Source organism: Thalia democratica, chromosome 2 (assembly GCF_965202585.1).
Source record: "Thalia democratica chromosome 2, ktThaDemo2.hap1.1, whole genome shotgun sequence".
Classification (NCBI taxonomy): Eukaryota; Metazoa; Chordata; class Thaliacea; order Salpida; family Salpidae; genus Thalia; species Thalia democratica.
Genome location: NC_139166.1, coordinates 17,700,121 through 17,721,895, shown reverse-complemented (window position 1 = coordinate 17,721,895; position 21,775 = coordinate 17,700,121). Strand labels below are relative to the sequence as shown.

The following is a 21,775-nucleotide window of genomic DNA, read 5'->3' as shown; positions in this document are numbered from 1 at the left end:
AAACTCAAACTTATGAATTGTTATATCTGTCACCAAAATCAGTTAACTGATGCAGAAAATGAACAAATTTATTTTTTTTGTACTACTGTTGTAATATTAGAAATATATTTGGAATTTAAGAATGCTTACAAAAATGTATTTTGACATTACTGCTTAAATGCCTATCAAAGCCTAAGTGAAATGCTTTTAAATTTATGCTTTAAGAAACTCTATCGTATTATATTAAATAATTCTTAGGGTTTGAAAAGTACAATGTTATTTTTCTGTGATAAAGATAGTAATTACAATTAACTTATTTAAAGTTTATACTTTCAAAAACTTTTTTTTTCTTGAATTAAATTCAAACTTAGTAATTAGTAAATTGCTGAAGTTTTTAAAATTAGATTTTTTGTTGAGTTTATATTATATAAAATATTTATTTAAGCACCACTTATTTAAAACTTCTCAAAATACTTCTGAAGTTTCTCATGGATATGACTTATGAGCAGACTTATGCTGTTTATATTTGTCAAGATTAAAGTTGACTGTTTTGATAACCTTATTTTTTTTTCCTTAAGTAACCTGTTTTTACTTTTCAGTTTAATTTAAGGTTTAAATTTATCTATTCAGCAAATAGGGTAGCTAATATAAAATATTTGCAGCTTTGAGTATTTAAAACTTATTATATTTGCTAGATATATAAATACAACTAATATTTATAAATATTTATATATATCTTTATTCTTAATGCTGTTTAAATGCACTTCAAAAACTCTAAAAAAAACATTACGTTTATGCTTAATAGACATAACATTTCAATCAACTTCCGCATATTTGCAAATTTTAAGTAAATTTGAGATTTTTTTTCTATTAATTCAATAAAAGTAAATGTAAAGCTTAATAACTTGTAAAAATAAGCATACCGATTGTTCATAAAACATTGTTATTTAAACTTAATGCAACTATAAAAACTTAATTTGTTCGAAGTAATAGAGAAACAAGTAATTAAAACAACAAAACAAAAAATGTTAAGGAATTAATGTGTTTTCCTCAGAGACGTAGTCGCGCAGTGTTGATCACGACGTAACAATCGAAACTTCCAGCTTTATAAACTAAAAATTTGCAAGTAGTTGGTCAGTTGGTTAGTGCGTCGTGCTAATAACGCGAATGTCGCGGGTCCGATTCATGTACTGGCCACATTACATCCTCGTTAGTATAGTGGTGAGTATTCCCGCCTGTCACGCGGGCGACCGGGGTTCGATTCTCCGACGGGGAGCTTTTTTATTTTGCTAAAACTTTAGTTGATATTAATGATGACGTAACTGTCATAGTTATTGTGTAAGTAAATAAATTAACACTAATATAAGCTAAATAGACGTTTATAAAACGAACAAATTTAATAAAAACTGTTTTGAACTTCAACCAATGTAATTTTTCTTATTAACTATTCTAGAATAAAACTGTTATAGTTTACTCAGCAGTGGTTAAAAAGTTTGTTTATAACTTGACAAAGGTTTTTATGATAATTAGTTTGAATTGTTGTAACAAATAAACCCATTTGTTTTTATAAATACGTAAATAAACTTAACTTTTATAAACTCAGAAAGCTAAATATTATTTCTATAAAATAAATCAAGTTTATTTTCTTATTAAATTAATAGTTACGTGTTAAAAGCATATAGTAAACTTTGTTATTTTTTAAAACTGTAGCAAAGATATACATGTATAAAAATAAGATGTATGAAATAACTTAACTATAAGTAATTTTATTATTTACAGCTTTAGAAAATATAAATATCATTCCTATGTAATTAAATTTATCTCAATTAGTCTATGTTTGCTTTGCATATATATTAAATGCTTCAATTATTAGGTCACGAATAGTCAATTTGAAATTATAAACCGTGCCGTGCCAATATCCACAAGCGTCTCCGTAGCGCAATGGATAGCGCGCTGGACTTCTAATCCAGAGGTTCCGGGTTCGGGTCCCGGCGGAGATGTGTTAAGGTAGCATGGTCGAGCGGTCTAAGGCGCTGGATTAAGGCTCCAGTCTCTTCGGAGGCGTGGGTTTCGAATCCCACTGCTGCCATCTCTTTTGTTAACTTTTATCCAATGTTTTACAGTAAATTTGGTTTAATCGTCATGATGTTATATGCTTAGACATAAATAAACTTTAAAGAAATGTATATCTAATATTTTCGTTGTTTAATACTTAGTTAAACCGAAAATTATGATTATTTAAAACACAACTTCTAGGACGATAAGCTGATTTTAGCTTGTTAAAGAAAGACCTTACCCAGTAAAATTAGAAAACAGATTAAAAAACGAATCGGGGAACACATTCTTATATAGAAATAAAATGTTCTTAAACATAAAACGAGCATAACAAATTTACTATTTTGTTCATTAATCAAAAACTAAATATATTACTAATTAAATAAAGTTAAGTAAAATATAACTAAATATTATTCTACGAAAATATTAAAAAAAAATTTCTTAAAAATTTATTTTTAATGTATTTTTTTATGCTATGTAGGAACTTTATGTTTGAATAGAAAATTAGAAAATGGTTTTTGAACGGTGTAACTTATTTCGTTTATAAACTACACAATTCTCTGAACACTTTTAAATAATTGATCGTACTTAAAATAAATGAAATTAAATACAATAACAATTTAGAAAGCTGGATTAAACGTTAGCTTTAAACACGTTTAAATCTAAAAATGTTCTTGAAAAAGTCTATTTACGTTTAATATATATACAACATAAAACAAACTTTATTAATTAGTAAGTAAGTATTAACAGAAAAAAAAAGAAATAGTGTTTAAAGTAGTGTTCGATAGTTTAGTTGTTTAAGTCATTATAAAAATAAGTTATAAATCAATAAACCTGAAACCTATACAAAAGAGTGAGTAATGTTTTTTTTAGTTTTATAAACTAATTTAAATTTACTAATTTTAAAAATAATATTTATTAATTGTTGTAATATCAAAAAATTCAAAAAAGTATTTTGATATAGTGTTTAAAAAACCGAAACATAAGAAAGAACCTTTTTTTTTTGTTAAATATTAATTTTTAGTGTAAGGAAAAATGTTTAAAGTGTTTTAGTAAGAACTTATCTTAATGGTTTAGAAGTGTTGTAAAAAGATTATACAATTACAAAAGTCGCGTTCAATCATTTGTTAATATTTTTGCTTTAGGCAACGCTGATAAACTGTTTATAATATGCTTTGTTTCATTACATATGTACGGAAATATAGCTCAGTGGTAGAGCAATTGACTGCAGATCGATAGGCGCTTTGGTTCAAATCCGAGTGTCCCGTTTTTTGTTAACGTAGTTAAATAATATAAAAATTAAACAGTTTTCTTGATTTCGACCAATAATGCTTGATGTTTAGTAATTTTGTTTGATATTTATAAAGTTTCTTAAACCATAACAATTTTGCTTGGTGTTTATTAATTATGATTGATGATGATCAATTTTGCTTAATGCTGAATAATTTTGCTTGGTGCTCAATGCTTTTGCTTGATTCTTTATAATTTTGGTTGATAATTAACTATTTATGACGTAAGAAATTTTTGCTAGACGTTAAAAAATTGGGTTGGTTTGTCAAAAAAGCGTCACTTTTTAAAGGTTTTTTTTTTGCACAATGTGTCACTTTAGCACAAATGAAAACTTTTGAAAGGCGTAACTTTTGCATGACGTTTCACTTTTGCTCGTCGTCACTTTGCACGTATACCTTACACTGACCTTAACCTCTTGCAAGAGTGATGCATTGTGCGAAAATGACGCTTTGTGCAAAATGACTCTCGTGCAAAAGCAACACTATGTCTAATATATATATAATAAAACAAACGTTTATATACTGCTTCGTTTAACTACCAGGTTTCGGTGAGCATGAGTTGACCTTTTCAAATAACAACAAGACAGTAAATAATATTTAGACAATAGCTGTAAATTTTATCCGAACGTATTGATGAATAAAAACATAAACAAAAGAATTTTGATACTAAGTGTTCAAATTTAATGAAAAATGCACAGTTGGGTAAGTTTAATATAAGTATTAATTACTGAAAATAAAAGTTTTTTTAACTTAATGTAATAAAAAATTTTAAATAGAAAAAGTTTAAGGGAAAGGAAAAAAAAACTTTATTACTGAAGATGGATACAACTTAACACTTATAGCTGTAGTATTACTTGTCGAATGTAATTGAATTTGTTCTAATTATGACCTGATGTAGTTTTATATACTGAAAACGCGTTACAGTACTGAAAAAAGTGAAGTTATTATCTCACGCGCTCATTATAAATTTATATCTAATTTTTATTAAATATAATTTTTAAAACTACAGCAATTTACTAATTACTAAGTTTGAATTTAATTCAAGAAAAAAAAAGTTTTTGAAAGTATAAACTTTAAATAAGTTAGTTGTAATTACTATCTTTATCACAGAAAAATAACATTGTAATTTTCAAACCCTAAGAATTATTTAATATAATACGATAGAGTTTCTTAAACATAAATTTAAAAGCATTTCACTTAGGCTTTGATAGGCATTTAAGCATTAATGTCAAAAATACATTTTTGTAAGCATTCTTAAGTTCCAACTATATTTCTAATATTACAACGGTAGTACAAAAAAAATAATTTTTTTCATTTTCTTCATCAGTTAACCGATTTTGGTGACAGATATAACAATTCATAAGTTTGAGTTTTTCAACAGGTTTTACTAACACAAAAAATTGTCTATCATTATATTTTTTTGATAGCTAAATATTATCTTAATATAAAACCCTAACTCTGTGCATTAGTGTGCAAGTTTTAGAATAAGCCTTTACTTCAATTTAAACATGCTAAAATCTTTGCATGCAATGTAAAAAATAAGTGATTCAAAAAATGCTTTTCTATACCAACTGTTTAACAAAGTAATCAAAGTACAAAAAACTACTTTTAAAGTAAGTATAAAGTCACACTACTGTGCAACTCAGTGTAACACAATATAAAATGGTTAATAGTATGTTCTGAAATGAGAAAATAAAAGTTCTCTACTATAACTGACCTTTAATTGAACTGAATTTTTTAATTTATTTAGATTAACTTTAAAACTTTACAAGTTTATAAACAGATAAAAATTTAAATTAAAAAAAATTTCTCTAAGAAGGAAACCAATATAAATTATAAGTTCTGTTTTGTTTTGAAAAAATTTCTAGATGCATTTACTTTACCTTTTACTTATACTTAAAGTAATTTTTATATATAACTTAAAAAACTGCACAAAATTTTAATCAACAGATCTATAACCCAATTTTGTAATAAGTGTATAAAATCAGTTTAAGAAAAACTATGAGAAAAGAAAAGTAACTTAGAAATAAAATAGTTAAGCTAGTAAATTGGTTTCCAAAAAATTTCCAAAACAACTGAATTAATATTAGATTTTTAAATCAGTTATAAAGATTTTTTACTCATACACCATATTGAACTTTTTTTTAAATGTTTTGTTATTTTTCTATATTTAAGAATAAAAACATTAGATGCACTTTTAGGCCTTTTGGTAGTATAATACAATTTAAGGTTGTATAATATTTCAATATTTTTGTTAGTGTTTTGTCAGTTATGTATTAGCCATAAAAGAGCAGTTTTATCGCTATATAACATATTTTTCACGCAGATTTTTTTTATTTAAAATAAAAACAGTGTTTAGTCAGATAACCTAATACAATGGTAGTATAAAGAAATTAATAATTGTAACAGTAACACTTCTGCTTTGTCACGGTGCGTCACTTCGACACGGAGGGTCACTTTGGCACGGCGACAAAATGACACGGTGCGTCACTTTGGCACAGCGACAAAATGACACGGTGCGTCACTCTGGCACGGTGCGTCACTTTGGCACAGAGAGTCACTTTGGCACGGCGACAAAATGAAACGGTGCGTCACTTTGGCACAGCGACAAAATGACACGGTGCGTCACCTTCGCACGGTGCGTCACTTTGGCATGGCGACAAAATGACACGGTGCGTCACTTTGGCACAGCGAAAAAATGACAAGGTGCGTCACTTTGGCACAGAGGGTCACTTTGGCACAGCGACAAAACGACACGGTGCGTCACATTGGCACGGAGGGTCACTTTGGCACTGCGACAAAATGACACGGAGCGTCACTTTGGCACTGCGACAAAACGACATGGTGCGTCACTTTGGCACGGAGGGTCACTTTGGAACAGCGACAAAATGACACGGTACGTCACTTAGGCACGGTGCGTCACTTTGGCATATCGACAAAATGACACAATACGTCACTTCGACATAGCGACAAAATGACACCGTCCGTTACTATAGCATGGATTAACAAACTTATAAGCAAAACTAAACTTCTTCAGTAATATAATTTTTAAATGTAAAATTTTGATAAAAATTAGTTAAACAAAAGATTTATTATATTTTAATTTTTACGTTTCACCATTCACATTTATGTAATGAATAAAATTTGTATTTTTTGTTAAACGTTTAAATAATTATTATTAGGAATTGTTATGAAAAATAACTAAGATTTAATTTAATATAGAGTTATTTCGTAGTAAGAATAAGTCATGCGTGTTTTAACTTCATTTTTTTTAAATACAGATGCTTTTGTAGTAACTAGCCATTTATATTAAATATGTATATATATTTATATTCAACAAAAGTTAATAAGTTAGGATGTATATTTAAAACTTTGTATTGAAAATTTATAATAAACTTGTCTAAAAGCAAATAACTAAAATAAACGGTCCTGGAGCCTAAATTTATGAAAAAAGTTAAAAACAGTATTATGAACAGTTGAGAAAAAATTAAGAGTCTGATGCAACCATTCATGCGCATTTATATATTTATCACTTTAAAAAAATAATCACTAGAGGTTATACATACAACATTGCTACTGCAGCCTTCTTATTAAAGCTGCAGCCATTCTATTAAAGTTAATAATATAAGTCTTTTTTATTTTTACAAAACTTTTTAGTCTAAAATATAAAAAGTTAAACTTAGAGTATGACAGATAAAATAGTATTTTATTGCATATTAGGAATTAAATAGCATTTATATTTAATACAAAATCAGTAAGTAAATTTCATAATAATACAGTAAAAGTAGATTTTAATTTGCTAGTTAACCTTTTCTGCTACTTTATATTCTTGAGTTTTATTACAAAGTTTTAAAAAACTCGGTTTTGTCTTAACTCTGTTATGAAAATAATATTTAATTTTCTATTTTTAATCTTGCGAATAAAAAACGGAGTTTTTTGTAAAAATAAATACATTTTCTAGGATTTCTAAAAACTTTTTTCTAAAATTTAAAACAATATTGTTTATTAATTAGGAGTTAATTTCTTTCTGATAAAAAAAAAATATTTTGATATAAAATAGACAACATTTTGAAAGTATGGGGCAATTAGAAGTAATTGGTTAAAGCGATGCTCTATTTACCTAATTATCATGGGCAACCCGTGGTCTCCAATATCTGTATTGAGACATTGGAGACCATGAGTTGCCTGAGCTTTAGGAATATTCTAATAGGAATCAGACGCCTAATCCGTTAAAAAACGGAGCGAGAAAATAATTTAAATAATTACTAATCAACTTTTTAACGAGTTTAAAATCTTGACAATGTCAATTGCAATAATGTTTTATTTTGCGAAGTTTTACTTATATAAAAGTGAGAAACATTGTATTTTGTTTAAGCAAGTCTACAATTGTATTACAAGTGTGTATTAGTGGTTTATTGAGTTTTATTTAAAGAGATGCTTGATGTAGGGAATGTTTTGCTAAAAAACTAATTTATTTGCGGTTATTTGTACTTATACTTTTATCTATGCATTTTTAGTGCTTAGGTGCACAATTTTATTTGCGAAAGAGCATTATGTTTATACTTGTAAGTGCACAATATATGTTGCAACTAACATAAGTCGCATAGAGGCGCAAAATTTCGATCTTTTAAGTCAAGTGCATAATGATTTTTTGAAGATGTTGCTACTAACGTAGGTCGTCAGGGAATGCAGTATTTTAGTTCAAAAATGCAACCTATTAAGTCTCCAAAAGAGCGCAAGTATTATTTTTTTAAGCATAAAAACGTAAAATAAAAACCGCATTAGAATTTAGAATTACAACAGCAGAAAAGTTGTTTTCGCTAACGTCTGAGTTTTAGTTTATAAAACAAACTTTCCTCTGTATTTACATCTACTAGTTTATTGAATTGATGTGCTGAATTATTGATCTAAAATGTAGATTGTATTTTTTAAGTCAGAATATTGCTGAAGTTTAAAAAACATGTTTATGTGAGTTTTTATCTTTCTAGTCGTAAAATGGCAAGTCATTTTCTAATTTTTATTATTCGTTTCAAGTTCTAGTACTAAACTGTATTTAAGTTTTTCCATTCGAAAGAAATCAAAAATAAATTCCTTTTAATTTTGGCAGTCGTATTTTGTTAAAAAAGTTGCTGCTTTTGCATATTTGTGAACGTTGTTTGATACAAACAACTATTTTTCGTTTATTAAGCACATCTAACACCTTGCTACTGCTTAAAAATGAGTATGTTGTTTATAAGTACGACGATGGACAATAGAAGGTATAAACATTACGTGTTTCACTTTATTTTATGAAGTCACAATCAAAAAATCCTACGGTCTTTGTTTTTAAAGTTAATCAATGTGATTGTTGCTATTTCTACAAAACCAGATAGAAGACAGGAAACCGAAAAATTTCCTAGAAAAATAAGATCGTTGTGCATACCAATGAAGTTTCACAACAAATCGTTCTCTCCCTTATTAACCACCGTGTTATTTTTTCGCTGTGCTAAAGTGACCCTCCGTACCAAAGTGACGCACCGTGTCATTTTGTCGCTGTGCCAAAGTGACCCTCCGTGCCAAAGTGACGCACCGTGCCAAGGTAACGCACTGTGTCATTTTGTCGCTGTGCCAAAGTGACGCACCGTGTAATTTTGTCGCCGTGCCAAAGTGACCCTCTATGCCAAAGTGACGCACCGTGCCAAGGTGACGCACCGTGTCATTTTGTCGCTGTGTCATTCTGACCCGCTCCCTAACTATACTAGCCTTAAACAAGTTTATAAGTAACCAAAACTAACTAGTAAAATTTAGTTTAGTTTTTATGTTAACAAAAAAGTTATCATTTTCATAATTAAATTGATTTTTTTTATTACTAGTTTGTAATTTTTTTTATCTTTAACGGTTCAAACTAAATAGAAAAAACAGAATTAATTTTTTTAATATAAACTTATCTATACTTGGTTTTTTATTTTATTCTAAAAATTTCAAAAAGTAATAAAGCTTCATATTATATATATTTTACAATTATGTTTTTTTTTTTCTTTACAAAAACTAAACTTTTTAAACTAACGTGTAAGTATAATTAAAAAAGTAATCCCAAATCCTTAAATCAATTGTTTTACATGCCTTATTTTATAAATTACATGTATAATTGTAGTTAAAGCTATACTTTTTATTCCCTTTAATTAAGTGTAAAACAAACTTAAACAAGTCTTGTCTTATCTAAAAGTCTGATAGTGTTTGTAGCTATAAATTCACAAAAAATATAATATTAACGTGCGATCCTATGGTGTAATGGTTAGTTATCAGAACTCTGAAATCTGTGATCCGAGTTCAAGTCTCGGTAGAACATAACTTCGCAATGAAACTTTATTTTGTTTTGGTACTTAAAATAATGTTTTTTTTTCACTATATTATTGATTTCCGTATGAAATATTTTTATTTGAACTTTTTGAACAGCAGAAATAGTTTCACACTTGAACAGATAAATAACCTATTGTACAATTTTTTAATAATTTATAATAAGTGAATTCTACCAGAACTAAACTTAACTTATATAAATTAAAATATAAAGATAATTAGTAATAGTACTATTAATAAAAAGTAATAGCAGTAGTATTACTACAATTCCTAATTCAAAGATTACTAACAATTTTGGATTACCATTGATTTGTTACAGCCTAAATACTAAATAAAAAATTTGAAATGTATTTTGTATTTTGCAACATTAGTTTCAATAACTACGTCACAGAGTTTGAATTACTACGTCACAATGTATAACGATTTTAATTATAAACGCTATAATTTCCATGTCGACGTGAGCCTGGCTAGCTCTGTCGGTAGAGCTTGGACTTTTAATCCAACGGTCTGGGGTTCAAGTCCCCTGTCAGGCTCCTTTATGAACTATTTTTTAGAAAATTATTTAATTTTATCATCTCAATTAAAAAAAAATAGTTATGTTTGCCTATGCATTGTTTATTTTTTTAATTAATCATTTTTCATCTACTTACGAAGAATATATTTTGTTGAATATAATTACGAGTAAATTAGTATTGATATAAATTTATTAGTAGTTATTGTTGGATATAAGAACTAAATAACAAAACTATAACATAACTAAATATCATTTAAATAGCAAATTTTTGAAAAGTTTAGTCTTTTGTAACTATAAACTATATATACTTAAAAAAACTTATTTACTTAGTTTCTTAATATGATTTGTTTTGTATTGACAACTACTTAACTATATAAACTAGAAAAGTATAATTCCAACGGGAGCTGCGATGGCCGAGTGGTTAAGGCGTTGGACTCGAAATCTAATGGACATTACCCGCGCAGATTTAAATCCTGCTCGCAGCGAATTATTTTGTCCTGGAATTGCTGTAGTTTATAATTTATATACATACAGAAGTCACCTTTTTAATTAATAGAAGATGTAGAGATTTTTTTCATTTTTCATTTTAGTATTTTAAAGTGGGATGACTTTTCACTTAACTTATGTACAAACTTCAGTCTAAAAAAAATTCAGAAATCTTTTAAATAAAGTTTTAAAAGTCACGACGACCTACAAAAAATTATTTCTACAAAATTTGACTTTTTCTCTTAAATATCTTCTTTGTAAAAACTACTTAGTGTTTATTAAAAAAATCGGCTTTAAAATTATTTAATGTGTTAAAGGTATACAAAAACTGCGTAACCAAAGTGTTGTTTATTCAAGATTAAGAAATACTTAATTTTTTCTTGTTTTCGTGGTTATTATCATTTACCTCAGGGTTTCCCAAACTTATTTACTAAATCGCCCCCTTTTCAGAAATTTGAAAAAAAAAACGCCTCCACGATTTTACAAAGTAGTTTTTCTCTTGAGCACAAAATTTTAAGCCAAAAAAGTTGTGTTTGAAATCTAATTCAGTCCGGTACTTCTTATGCACGCACTTTTGGGCTATGTTTAGAGTAGTTTACACGGCTTTAGAAAATCGTCTACAGTTATTTTCTTATAAGCCCAGTAAAGTATATAAAAATACTTAATTATTAAAAATCCTTTAGTAACTTGTAATCAACCCTTTTTAAATATGAATTGTTTCAAAACTAATAAAACTTTTAGGTTAGTAGTGGACAACTTTTGTAGTCAGCAATTCATATTTACTAAAAAGTCTTTTCTAGTTTCAACTCGTTAAAAAATAAGATTGCGGGCTGCATAATTAAAAAAAATAACTTATAAGAAAATAAAAAAACTGGAGGGAAATTGTAATAAAATGTTTAGTATTATTGTGATCTAAGAAATACTATTGTGAACTGATACCCAAGTTGAAAGCGTATTTCAAAATATTAAGTATCAAAAAACTAATTTTATTTATTTTTCAGAAAGTAGTTTTCAAGTTAATTAGCGGGTCGAAATTTGACTGAATCCGAACCGTACGTTACCCATCTAAAATCTTTACTTAAACCTGGCATTGTAATAATCTCTCATATAACGAATTTTGGACATTTAGTAGTTAATACTAAGTAACTTATTTAAGCCGCACAAAATACTTAATTTTTTTTTATAAATAGGCATATTCTAAAATTACTATACCAGAGATTAAAGAACTATAAAAGAATGAACAGTTTATTTTACACATAATGAAATAAATATTAAAACATAATTTCTGATCTAGTTTGAGGAAGTTTGACCGACTGATTGATTATCTCACATGAAAAGTAGTTTCATCAACAGCTTCAGTTAATGCAGTAAAATTATAAATTTCAATGCGAAGATATATTATAAGTAAGTTAGCTGTAAAGTTAAAATTTTAATTTTAAACATTTTAAGATATATGTTGCGTAGTAGAATACCATGAAATAGTATTTGACTTGGAATAACCTTAAGGAAACTAAACCTTAATTCTAACAAAATTTTTTATCTTAATTTAAACTCAAAAAAAATCAAATGTTTTACAGTTAATTCTGTGAACAGATAGTAATCAATTAAAAAAAAAAACTGTTAATTAGGTTAAAATTTTATTTTGTAACTGTAGCAGTCTTTTTGATGGCTTATTTAATTGTGTTTATTTTTTTTTCTAGCTATTAGCCTATAATAACTTATCAGAGAAAAATAGTAAAAACTAAAAGCTAGTGTTGAAATATTAAAATAAACAACACATTCTAATTGCTAAGATACTTTGAATTAAGATGAAATAAAAAACAGTTGTATTAATAGTTTGAAAATCCTCAATATATAAATTTCTTAACAATAATAAATCAAGTTAGAAAATAAAAATGAGTTTAAAAATCTTTTTGATGAAATATTTTAAGTCATCTCAAATAAAGACCTTAAATCTATAATCTTTTAAAACCAAAAAAATCTTTTTTGACATAAAAATTTTAATGGTTATCAAGATTTTTTTATTTATTGAATAAACAGATTAAACAAGATTAAATAAATATTTTTCAAACAAATATTTTAATCACTATGCTTTAAAAACTTTTAGTATAATGTAAAACGACAAATATAAACTACAAAATTAACCAGGTCAAAAAAAAACTATTAACATTTTTAAAACATAAACCATCTAATAGTTTCAGTAGACTTCCGCTTAAGTTCGCACTTTGAAAAAAATCAAAAAGTTTAAACTCAAAAATGCATTATCATTTATTTTTACAAAATGACAAATTTCAATATGTTATATGCAATAATGTTATGAATAAACATGAAGTCCACTAAAACATAAAACAAACATTCCTTTAAAAAATAGATCTATTTGAGCTATAAAATATTTTTTTTTGTTTTATTGATACTTAGTTAGTAATAGACTTTTTTTATTTTAAACTTAAGAAAATATAAATTTGCACTTTTTTAGGTAAAAAGTGCGAACTCAAGAGAAAGTCTACCGTAATTAATATTTATTAGGCATTATGCAAACCTGTTATAGAATAAATAACTTAAAAGAATTTTTAATATAAAATGACTACTTAAATACAATACAAACCAGGTTAAACAAGAAGTATTTTAAAAGATCAAATAAATAAAAAAACTTTCATAAAATAATGTCTGCTACTGAATTCAAATATAATGCGAAGGATGAAGTTCATGAATTCTTGCAAGTTTTTCTAATCTGATTCTAAATCAGTAAAATAAAGCTTTAAGTCACCTCCTTTACAAATATCTAGATTAGATCTTTTGCTCAAAATGTTAATAACTGAACTGAAAGTTTTTTTAATACCATAGCTAGAAGGAAAAGCTATAAAGAAAAATCTAAATTTCTTTTAAATTATTGGAAGCTTTTGTCTTAGTTTTTGTTGAGTCTAAAAGCTTTCAGATCGTTCTTTGGAAAATTTTACTTTAAGTTCAAGGTCAGTTTGTAAGTCTGAGCATGTTTCCTGTAAGTCGTTTACTTCAAAAAGATCTGCCTCAAAGGGATTCATATTTTTATCTATTTGATAGCTTTATTGTGACAAATCGAAATTTTACTTTTTAATAATTCAAAATTGTTAAACATTCCAGATTTTCCAGGTTTTTTTGCCTAAATTGTCAAACTCCAGGTTTTTCCAGGTTTCTAGGTAAATTGGCAACCCTGTATAGTTTTATTTCTTAGTCTAACTTAGTAAATTTTCAAAAAACAATTGGAAATATCATGAGGTGATACTTAATAATAGACACCATAGATTTTTATAAACCATTTATGATCACAAATAACATATATGTCAGGTTATAAAATGTCGAGATGGATTCTGATCGTCTATGATTTATGTAATTTTTAAGTAAAAAAATATATGAATGAAAATATGTAATTTACTTGAAAGTAGGAATCATAAGCAATTGGTTTTTTTTCTATATTTTGCATAAACAAAATAAACTTTTTTGTTTAAGTTTTACCTCAGGGTCAAATATTTGTAAGCTAGCTAAAACTAGTAAAAAAGCAAGATAAAAAGTAAAAATTTTTTAATTGCCCAAAATTTTAAAATCGCCCCCTTTTCGCCCCCTTACTAGTTATCGCCCACCCTTTCGCCCCCTTACTAATTATCGCCCCCCGACTTACTAAAATCGCCCCCAGGGGGGCGATATCGCCCACTTTGGGAAACCCTGATTTACCTTCTTTATATTTTTTTCAAGTGCCAAAGTGCACAATTTTAAACAAAAAATGCAGTCTATCTAAGACGCCAACACACGAAAAAGTCGTCAACCGAGCGCAATAAATGCACATTGCAATTGTTTTTTTATAAAAGTATAGGGAGGAACTTTTTAAACCACGAAAACATTTAGCAGCAAAAAATGAGCCCGATGAATAGGATTCTTGTTGACTTTTATTCTCAACATCTACAAAAAGCTTCTAACTAATGTTTCGCATTTTGCTCAAAGTAAGCTACAAATGTTTATATTGTGGATATACTGAATCTGTAGCCATTGTTATATTTGCCTTTGTGTAACAAAATGAAAATCTATCTTATGAAAAAGATTATTTTAAACAACTGCAGACAGCAAAAAACTTTCTTATAAGTTATGAGCAAGTAATTCTTTAAATTTATGTTGCGAATAAGTTGCTATGTGTAATGATACCGCAAACTTTCGATTTAAAAAACTAAGTTTAGTCGAAAAGAAAGTGATATTTCTTAAAATTTTTAGCAAATACTCTATACTAGAGGTTAAGAATAAATGAATAGTCTAAGGAAGCAGCTAATGTACTAGCAAATCATTTAAGGACTTTTTATTGCTTCGAAAAAAAAGCATTTTAATCAGGAAAGTAGAAAAATATTTGTTGAAAAACTGTTCAATTTGTTTTCACATTAAAATAACTCGTAACTGTTAAAGTTTTTAAAACTAGCTACTAAACGTCAGTGTGTTATTGTGAAGATTGAAATAAAAAGTTTATTTTGTTAAAAAAAAGCTACTTAAGTAGTCTTTAAACAAATGTATGTTTTAGCAAATAAACATTTACAGCTGATTTTTCACTGAAACTTAATGTACTTGTGTAAAGGTAGTTAAGTTTTGCACATTTCTTATGACGTTATTTTCATTCACTTAAAAGTAACACTTAATTTCGTTTTGGCTATTTTAAGATGATTTTAAAATATTATCTTAGAAATTAAAATAATTTTTATCGATGCAGATATTTGATAAATACTTTAAAAATGTTTATAGGAGTAACTCTCATAGTTAATTCTAACAATTGTTTTAAAAACAAAATTGTTATTTATTTACGAAGTCTGATTGTTATTTCCTTAAAGCTTTTTCAAGCCATTTGTTTTGAAATTGTGTAGCGAAAAGGAGTAATTGATTATTTTAAACATATTTCAAAACATCTCCTTCCTCTATTTGTTTACGAATTTAAATTATTTCTTTCATTTGGGGTTTATTTAAAAACTTAATAGTTTTGTGATAATATTATTACAATTTAATTGTTTCCGAAACATTACACTTATTAAAAGTTACTTTACGAAAACAAAGTTTCTTTCTTAATATTATTAGTAAAACACTTGTTTTAATTATTAAAAAGTTTTAAAAGTTAAAGCATTTAAAATGTCTTTTAATCTTGAGTGACTAAATATAACATTTATTTTAACAATATAAAACTAAATACATCTTAAAATATCAATGGACAACTACAACGAACAATCTAGTTCATGTCAGCCTATTATGACGTCACAGCCGTAAGTTTGATGAAGATCATCAAGTTCGATGTAATTAGATGAATTGATTCATCACCAACTTCAACTTTTACTAAAAGTCATCGTCTGACTTAGCGGATGTTCGGACTCATTCAGTCGGCGACAACTACCTTCCTATTTGTACCAAACACAAAAGTTGTATGGACATTAGACGTTAGTTTTTCGACAAGATGATAGGAAAAGAAGTGGACTTCAGTAGACTGACTTTATAAAAATTTGAACTAACACAAACATATTAAGTGTTTTAGTTGTTGTAAAAAGTTTTAATATATAATTCACTTATAACTTTGCATGTGCACTTATGTTATGTATATAAGTATTTTTTCAAGTCTTTTGATACTTTCTATAAAGTTTTTAATGTTTTAAATAGCAATATAAGAATAACTTAACTGGTGAAATGATTTTTTTAGTTTTTTTAAGAGGGGGAAAGAACCTAATATGAAATAAATTTCATAAATTATGTTTTAATTTTAAAATCTAAGAAACAAATTTTAACTTTAAAAAAAAAACAGGTTAAGGGAGTGTAGCAGTAATACATGCTTCACTGCTTTCTTAATTGTATAAGAGAAGAGATTGCAAAAAAAAAGATTAAATTCTCGGTATACTAACATTTCCAACCCGCGCTCAATTCCCACCCACACGACTCCAACCCGATCAAATCCCGCCCGAATCAAATCACACTCGAATCAATTCCAACCCGATCAATTCCCACCCGAATCAAATCACACCCGATCAATTCCCACCCGATCAATTTCCACCCGGATCAATTACCACCCAAATCAAATCCCACCCAATCATTTCCCACCCGAATCAAATCCCACTCGACCATTTCCCACCCGATCAAATCCAACCCGAATCAATTCCAACCCGATCAAATCCCACCCGAATCAAATCCAACCCGATTAATTCCCACCCGATCAAATCTAACCCAAAAATTTTTCGTTTTTTTTAATGTTGAATTTCAGTTGTATTAAAAATGTAAAACTTTGTAAAAAAAATATTTGATTATTAATGCCATGATCAAGTATCGACTTTTATAAGAGGCATTTAAGCCCACAACTTCAACTTATTAGTATCTGTATAAGTTTTTGTTCGTTCAGAAATTCTTTTGTTTACAAAGTTTATTGATAATTTGTCTGGTTATTATTATATATTCAATTTTTCATCTCTCTATTTTCAATAATGTTGATATTTTAGTTATTTTAAAAATGTAGAACTCAACGTTAAAAAAGAGTTCTAAGTTCTTTAGTGGGATTGATTTAGTTGAATCATTTTATATATAAGGCATTTAAGCCAATAACTTAAATATTGTAGTATCTGTGTCAGCTTTCGTTTTTGTTCGTAAATAAACTCTTTTATTTCTGAAATTGGTTAATAAAATTTGTGATTATAAATCTTTGGTTAATTATCATACTACATTCTTAATGAAGATAAATTTACAAAATATAGGCCAATTTTCCTTGCCGGCCGTAAATACTTAAAAAAACCTAGTCATAAACGAACAAAAGTAGTTTAGGTCTAGAGTTTAATATAATAAGCATTAAAATAATTTTAAAATTTCAAAGTTCTTATTAAAAAAAACTATGTTGTACAGTACTATATTATTTTGTTGTTTTAAGTAGTTACAAAAACTAAAATATAATTAAGTGTCAATGTCAATTGTTTCAACTCGTACAAAAAAAAAAACTAATTGGACGTAAATTAGTTAGCATGATAGAAAATGGTACCGATACTAAAAACTTAATTATTATTCAAACCTGATCTAGATTAAGCTTTAGTAACAATGATAGCATTTTACAAGTAACAGACCAACTTTTTGTTGCTCGCAAGTCGTAATTATTTAATTATCGTAGTTATCAACAAACAAAAATGACATTAAACTAAAAACATGATAAAATAAGCAACAGTAAAAATTTTAGCTTAAATAAAAAAATCGTTTTTACCTTACTAATTTCATATTTCAAACGATTTTTGAAAATACAAAAAATAAAATTTTAATGTGAGTTCCAAACGTATTAAAACTTTTAATTCGTACAAGAATAAATATAATCGGGTTTGATAATATAGTGGGAATTGACCGGGTAGGAATTATGTGGATGGGAATTGATTCGGGTGGGAATTGATTCGTTTGGGAAATGATCGAGTGGGAATTGATTTGGGTAGGAATTGATCGGGTGGAATTTGATTTTGGTGGGATTTGATTGGGTGGGATTTGATTCGAGTGGGATTTGATTCGGGTGGGAATTGTGCGGGTGGGAAATGATCGGGTGGGATTTGTTTCGGGTGGGATTTGATTTGGGTTGGATTTGATCGGGTGGGATTCGATTCGGGTGGGAAATGATCGGGTGGGAAATGATCGGGTTGGATTTGATTCGGGTGGGATTTGATTCAAGTTGGATTTGATCGGGTGGGATTTGATTCAGGTGGGAGTTGTGCGGGTGGGAAATGACCGGGTGGGATTTGATTTAGGTTGGAACTGAACGGTTCCCAATTTCTCAATGCTTAAATATGATAACTTTGAATAAACGTTGCTTTTGGTAGAATGGTGAGCCAAAGCCACCTGTTAACTCTTATTTAAGCTAAGTATTATTTAATCGACTATTATGTTATGTATTCTTTGTAGTGTGTGTTTACTTGTTTATATTGTAATGTGTTATAAATTGTATAACTTATTGAACAGTACTTAGGTAAATATCACAAAGAGGTCCTATTTAGAATGTATTAGCAAGGTTGGCTTTTTATGGTGATACTTAGTTTATATAATGAGCCTTCAGGTTCACTATCACTATACAGTTGTTGTAGTCTAAATGTTCTAAGATTTTAGAGAATAGAAAATAGTTTTTGTATTTTTCCAAAGTTTTATTGGTAAATGGTGAATCAACCGGAAGTTGTTATGGAGTGACTAGAAAGCACTGATGCTAACCAGTGGCGTAGCGAAGTATTTTGGTCAGGAGGTGCGCAATTAATTTCTCAAAAAAAACCCTATATTAAAACTTTTGTAATAAGCTATAAATAGATCTTTTTATAAGTAAAAAAGTTGAAAAAAAATTCATTAAGAAAAATAAGTTCGAAGTAACTGTTATAAAAATTACTTATACATTACAAAATTCAACAATTTAATAAAAAGCATAAATTTCATTACAATTACTTATACTTGCACAAATGTAAACTTATTAAATAAAAATTGTTTTTACTACTAACAGTAAACTTTATATCTTTAAAAATGATTATATTCAATAAAACGAAAGTATCTGTTTTATTTACGAAAAACATATCAATCTCTTTAATATACAATAAAACAGTGATAAGTACACCTCATTTCACATAATTTGAATAAAAATGCACAGAAGTTAAAATAGATCAAGTTTATAACTGTTATTACAGTTTATTACAACTTTGTAAAATAGTTAAAGATATGTTTTTTAAATTTAATTCATCTGATTGTACTTGTTTAAAATAAAAATCACAAACAAAGTTTATTTCTCATAGGCCGACACGCTTTTTCTTGTATGTTTACAAAAATAAAGATCAGAAAACTAGCAGTAGTCTTAAACATTTATTGTAGCATAAAAAAAAAACTTGTAAAATTGTTTAATTTTCCTTTAAGCGTGCCGTATTTTTGTAAACTTTTTGTAGAAAAATCTGCCATAAGGTTATACTACAGCGGTGCACTAACTAGTTGCGTACTTTTTGAGTCTAAAATCTTATGAAGTTAATGAGGTTTTAGAATTTTTCCTCATGGAGTTTTTCATCAACATCGCATTTTCGTTTGCGCACCGAATCAGTATATTGGGTAATTTCTCTAACTTGTCACTAATGGGTATTCAAAATTTCGTTTAACTTTTCGAATACTAGATAAACATAGTTGAAAAAGGCAAATTAAGCAAAAATAAAAAACAATGAAGGATAAAGATATTACATTCCTTTTTTTACTTCTTTTCTTTTTTTGGGTGGCACGCATGCGCCAGTGTCCCTCCCCACGCTACGCCCCTGATGCTAACCGTTACACCATCGACGCTTGTGAAAGTAATTTACAACTCGAGCATATAAAATTAATTTCATGGATTATATCGGTATGTATTTTATTAACAATGATTTAATATCAACAAATACTTAAAGAAAGAAACGTAATAAACACTTTTCAAACTTTGCAACTATAAAACGTAATTTCTTCAAGCTTTTATTAATATACGTGTGTTTTGTGGTTATTTAAAACAATTAAAATCAGTAACATTTTATATAATTACAGTACTACGTTTTTACAAAAACAACAGAATAAAGTTTATTAAAATTTTATAAAAATAATTGATATTCATTTGAAAAATTGTTCTTTAAGTTTTGGCTTACCACCGGCTGTGAATAAATTTTTTTCAAAAAACTTTAAACATAAACCTTAGTCGAGTATAATACTTTATTGATCATAAATAAAGTACAAAATTCAAAGTAGTTCATTACAACTAGCATTTATTAGTCAGGTATTAATGTTTTATACTATATTTCGCTCAATTTTGTTGTAATAATTTATCTTATTTGTTTTCATTACGTGAGAACAAACTTTTTTTTTCTTAATTTTATGTTTTGTTTTGTTAAAAGGATTTAAAAATGTTTTTTCATGTTTTTTTTTTAATAATTTTTCAGTTGATAAAGTGTTTAAACTTTGAAATATTTAATTAAGCTTTCAGTGCTGATAAACTTGGCTGATACTGAGTTCAAACAAATCAAAAATTTTAAAAATATGTTTCAAGACTAAGTTCTGATAAACTATGCTTCAAACAATTATTTTTAATAGGAACATCACAGACATACTGCGAGTAAGAACGCGTTAATATTTTTTAATTCTATAACCTTTAAAGTTAGTTTTTATTTATAATTGCAAGTTGTCGTATTGTTGCATGAGTAATGATGAGAAGATGAATATAGCGAATGCTGACGGGAGAACTTCTTTAAATAAAGGAAACGAGTTAATACGTTCATGTTTTGATTTAAAATGCTTTATTTCTAACCTTAAGAAAATTTGATAAATACATCACTATTTTCTATTTAGTGTAGCGTTAAAGTTTGCACGAGCGTACAAAATTGCACGAGGGCACAAAATTGCACGAAGATATTTTTGCACGAAGACACTTTTGCACGAGAGGATAAAATTGCACGTAATAAACTTGCAAAAAGACACTTTTGAACGAAGGGTCACTTTTGCAAGAAGAAATTTTTGCACGGGTTGAATTTTTTTTTTTTGTATTAAAATGATTTTTTTTTTATTATTATTTTATTTTACTTAATTTATTTTGTTTTATTATTTTTTTATTTTTATAACAACTTTTATTAGTTGTTTTTTTATTTTAATTTTTGCTATTACTTATACATTTATGTATAAGTACTTATATACTTACAAATATATAATTTATAATATATTATATTTATAATATAATATATATTTTAAATTATATACTTATACATATAAAATAAGTATTACTTTATGCATTAATTTTTTTTTGGTATTATGTTAATTTATCTAATAGTTTTCTTTTGCTTTATTTAACTCTCGTGCAAAAATGACCCTACGTCCAAAACTGACCCTTGGTGTAAAAGTATCTTCGTGCAGTTTTGTGCCCTCGTGCAATTTTGTCTTCGTGTAATTTTGACCTGTTCCCCACTATTTCAACTTGTACAAGCAAATATTAAAACCAAAAAAAGTAACTAATTTCAAAATTTCTAATTAATAGAGCTATAAGATTTTATATGCCTAAGTAATAATTACGTCACAATATAATAATTGAATTTTAAACACTAAAAGCAGTAATTAACCTAGTGTTTTAGTTACAAGAGTTGTTTTT

The 21,775-nt window shown here is 27.3% G+C and overlaps 3 non-coding genes across 3 annotated transcripts; all 3 read left to right on the top strand.

Annotated features, from left to right (window-relative positions):
* Positions 1-1,906: 1,906 nt before the first annotated feature.
* Positions 1,907-1,979, top strand: Trnar-ucu (transfer RNA arginine (anticodon UCU)). The gene has a single exon. It is a non-coding gene; the product is annotated as a tRNA-Arg (tRNA).
* Positions 1,980-1,985: 6 nt separating this feature from the next.
* On the top strand, positions 1,986-2,068 carry Trnal-aag (transfer RNA leucine (anticodon AAG)). The gene has a single exon. It is a non-coding gene; the product is annotated as a tRNA-Leu (tRNA).
* An 8,508-nt stretch (positions 2,069-10,576) lies between these two features.
* Positions 10,577-10,658, top strand: Trnas-cga (transfer RNA serine (anticodon CGA)). Its single transcript has one exon. It is a non-coding gene; the product is annotated as a tRNA-Ser (tRNA).
* The last annotated feature ends 11,117 nt before the right edge of the window (positions 10,659-21,775 follow it).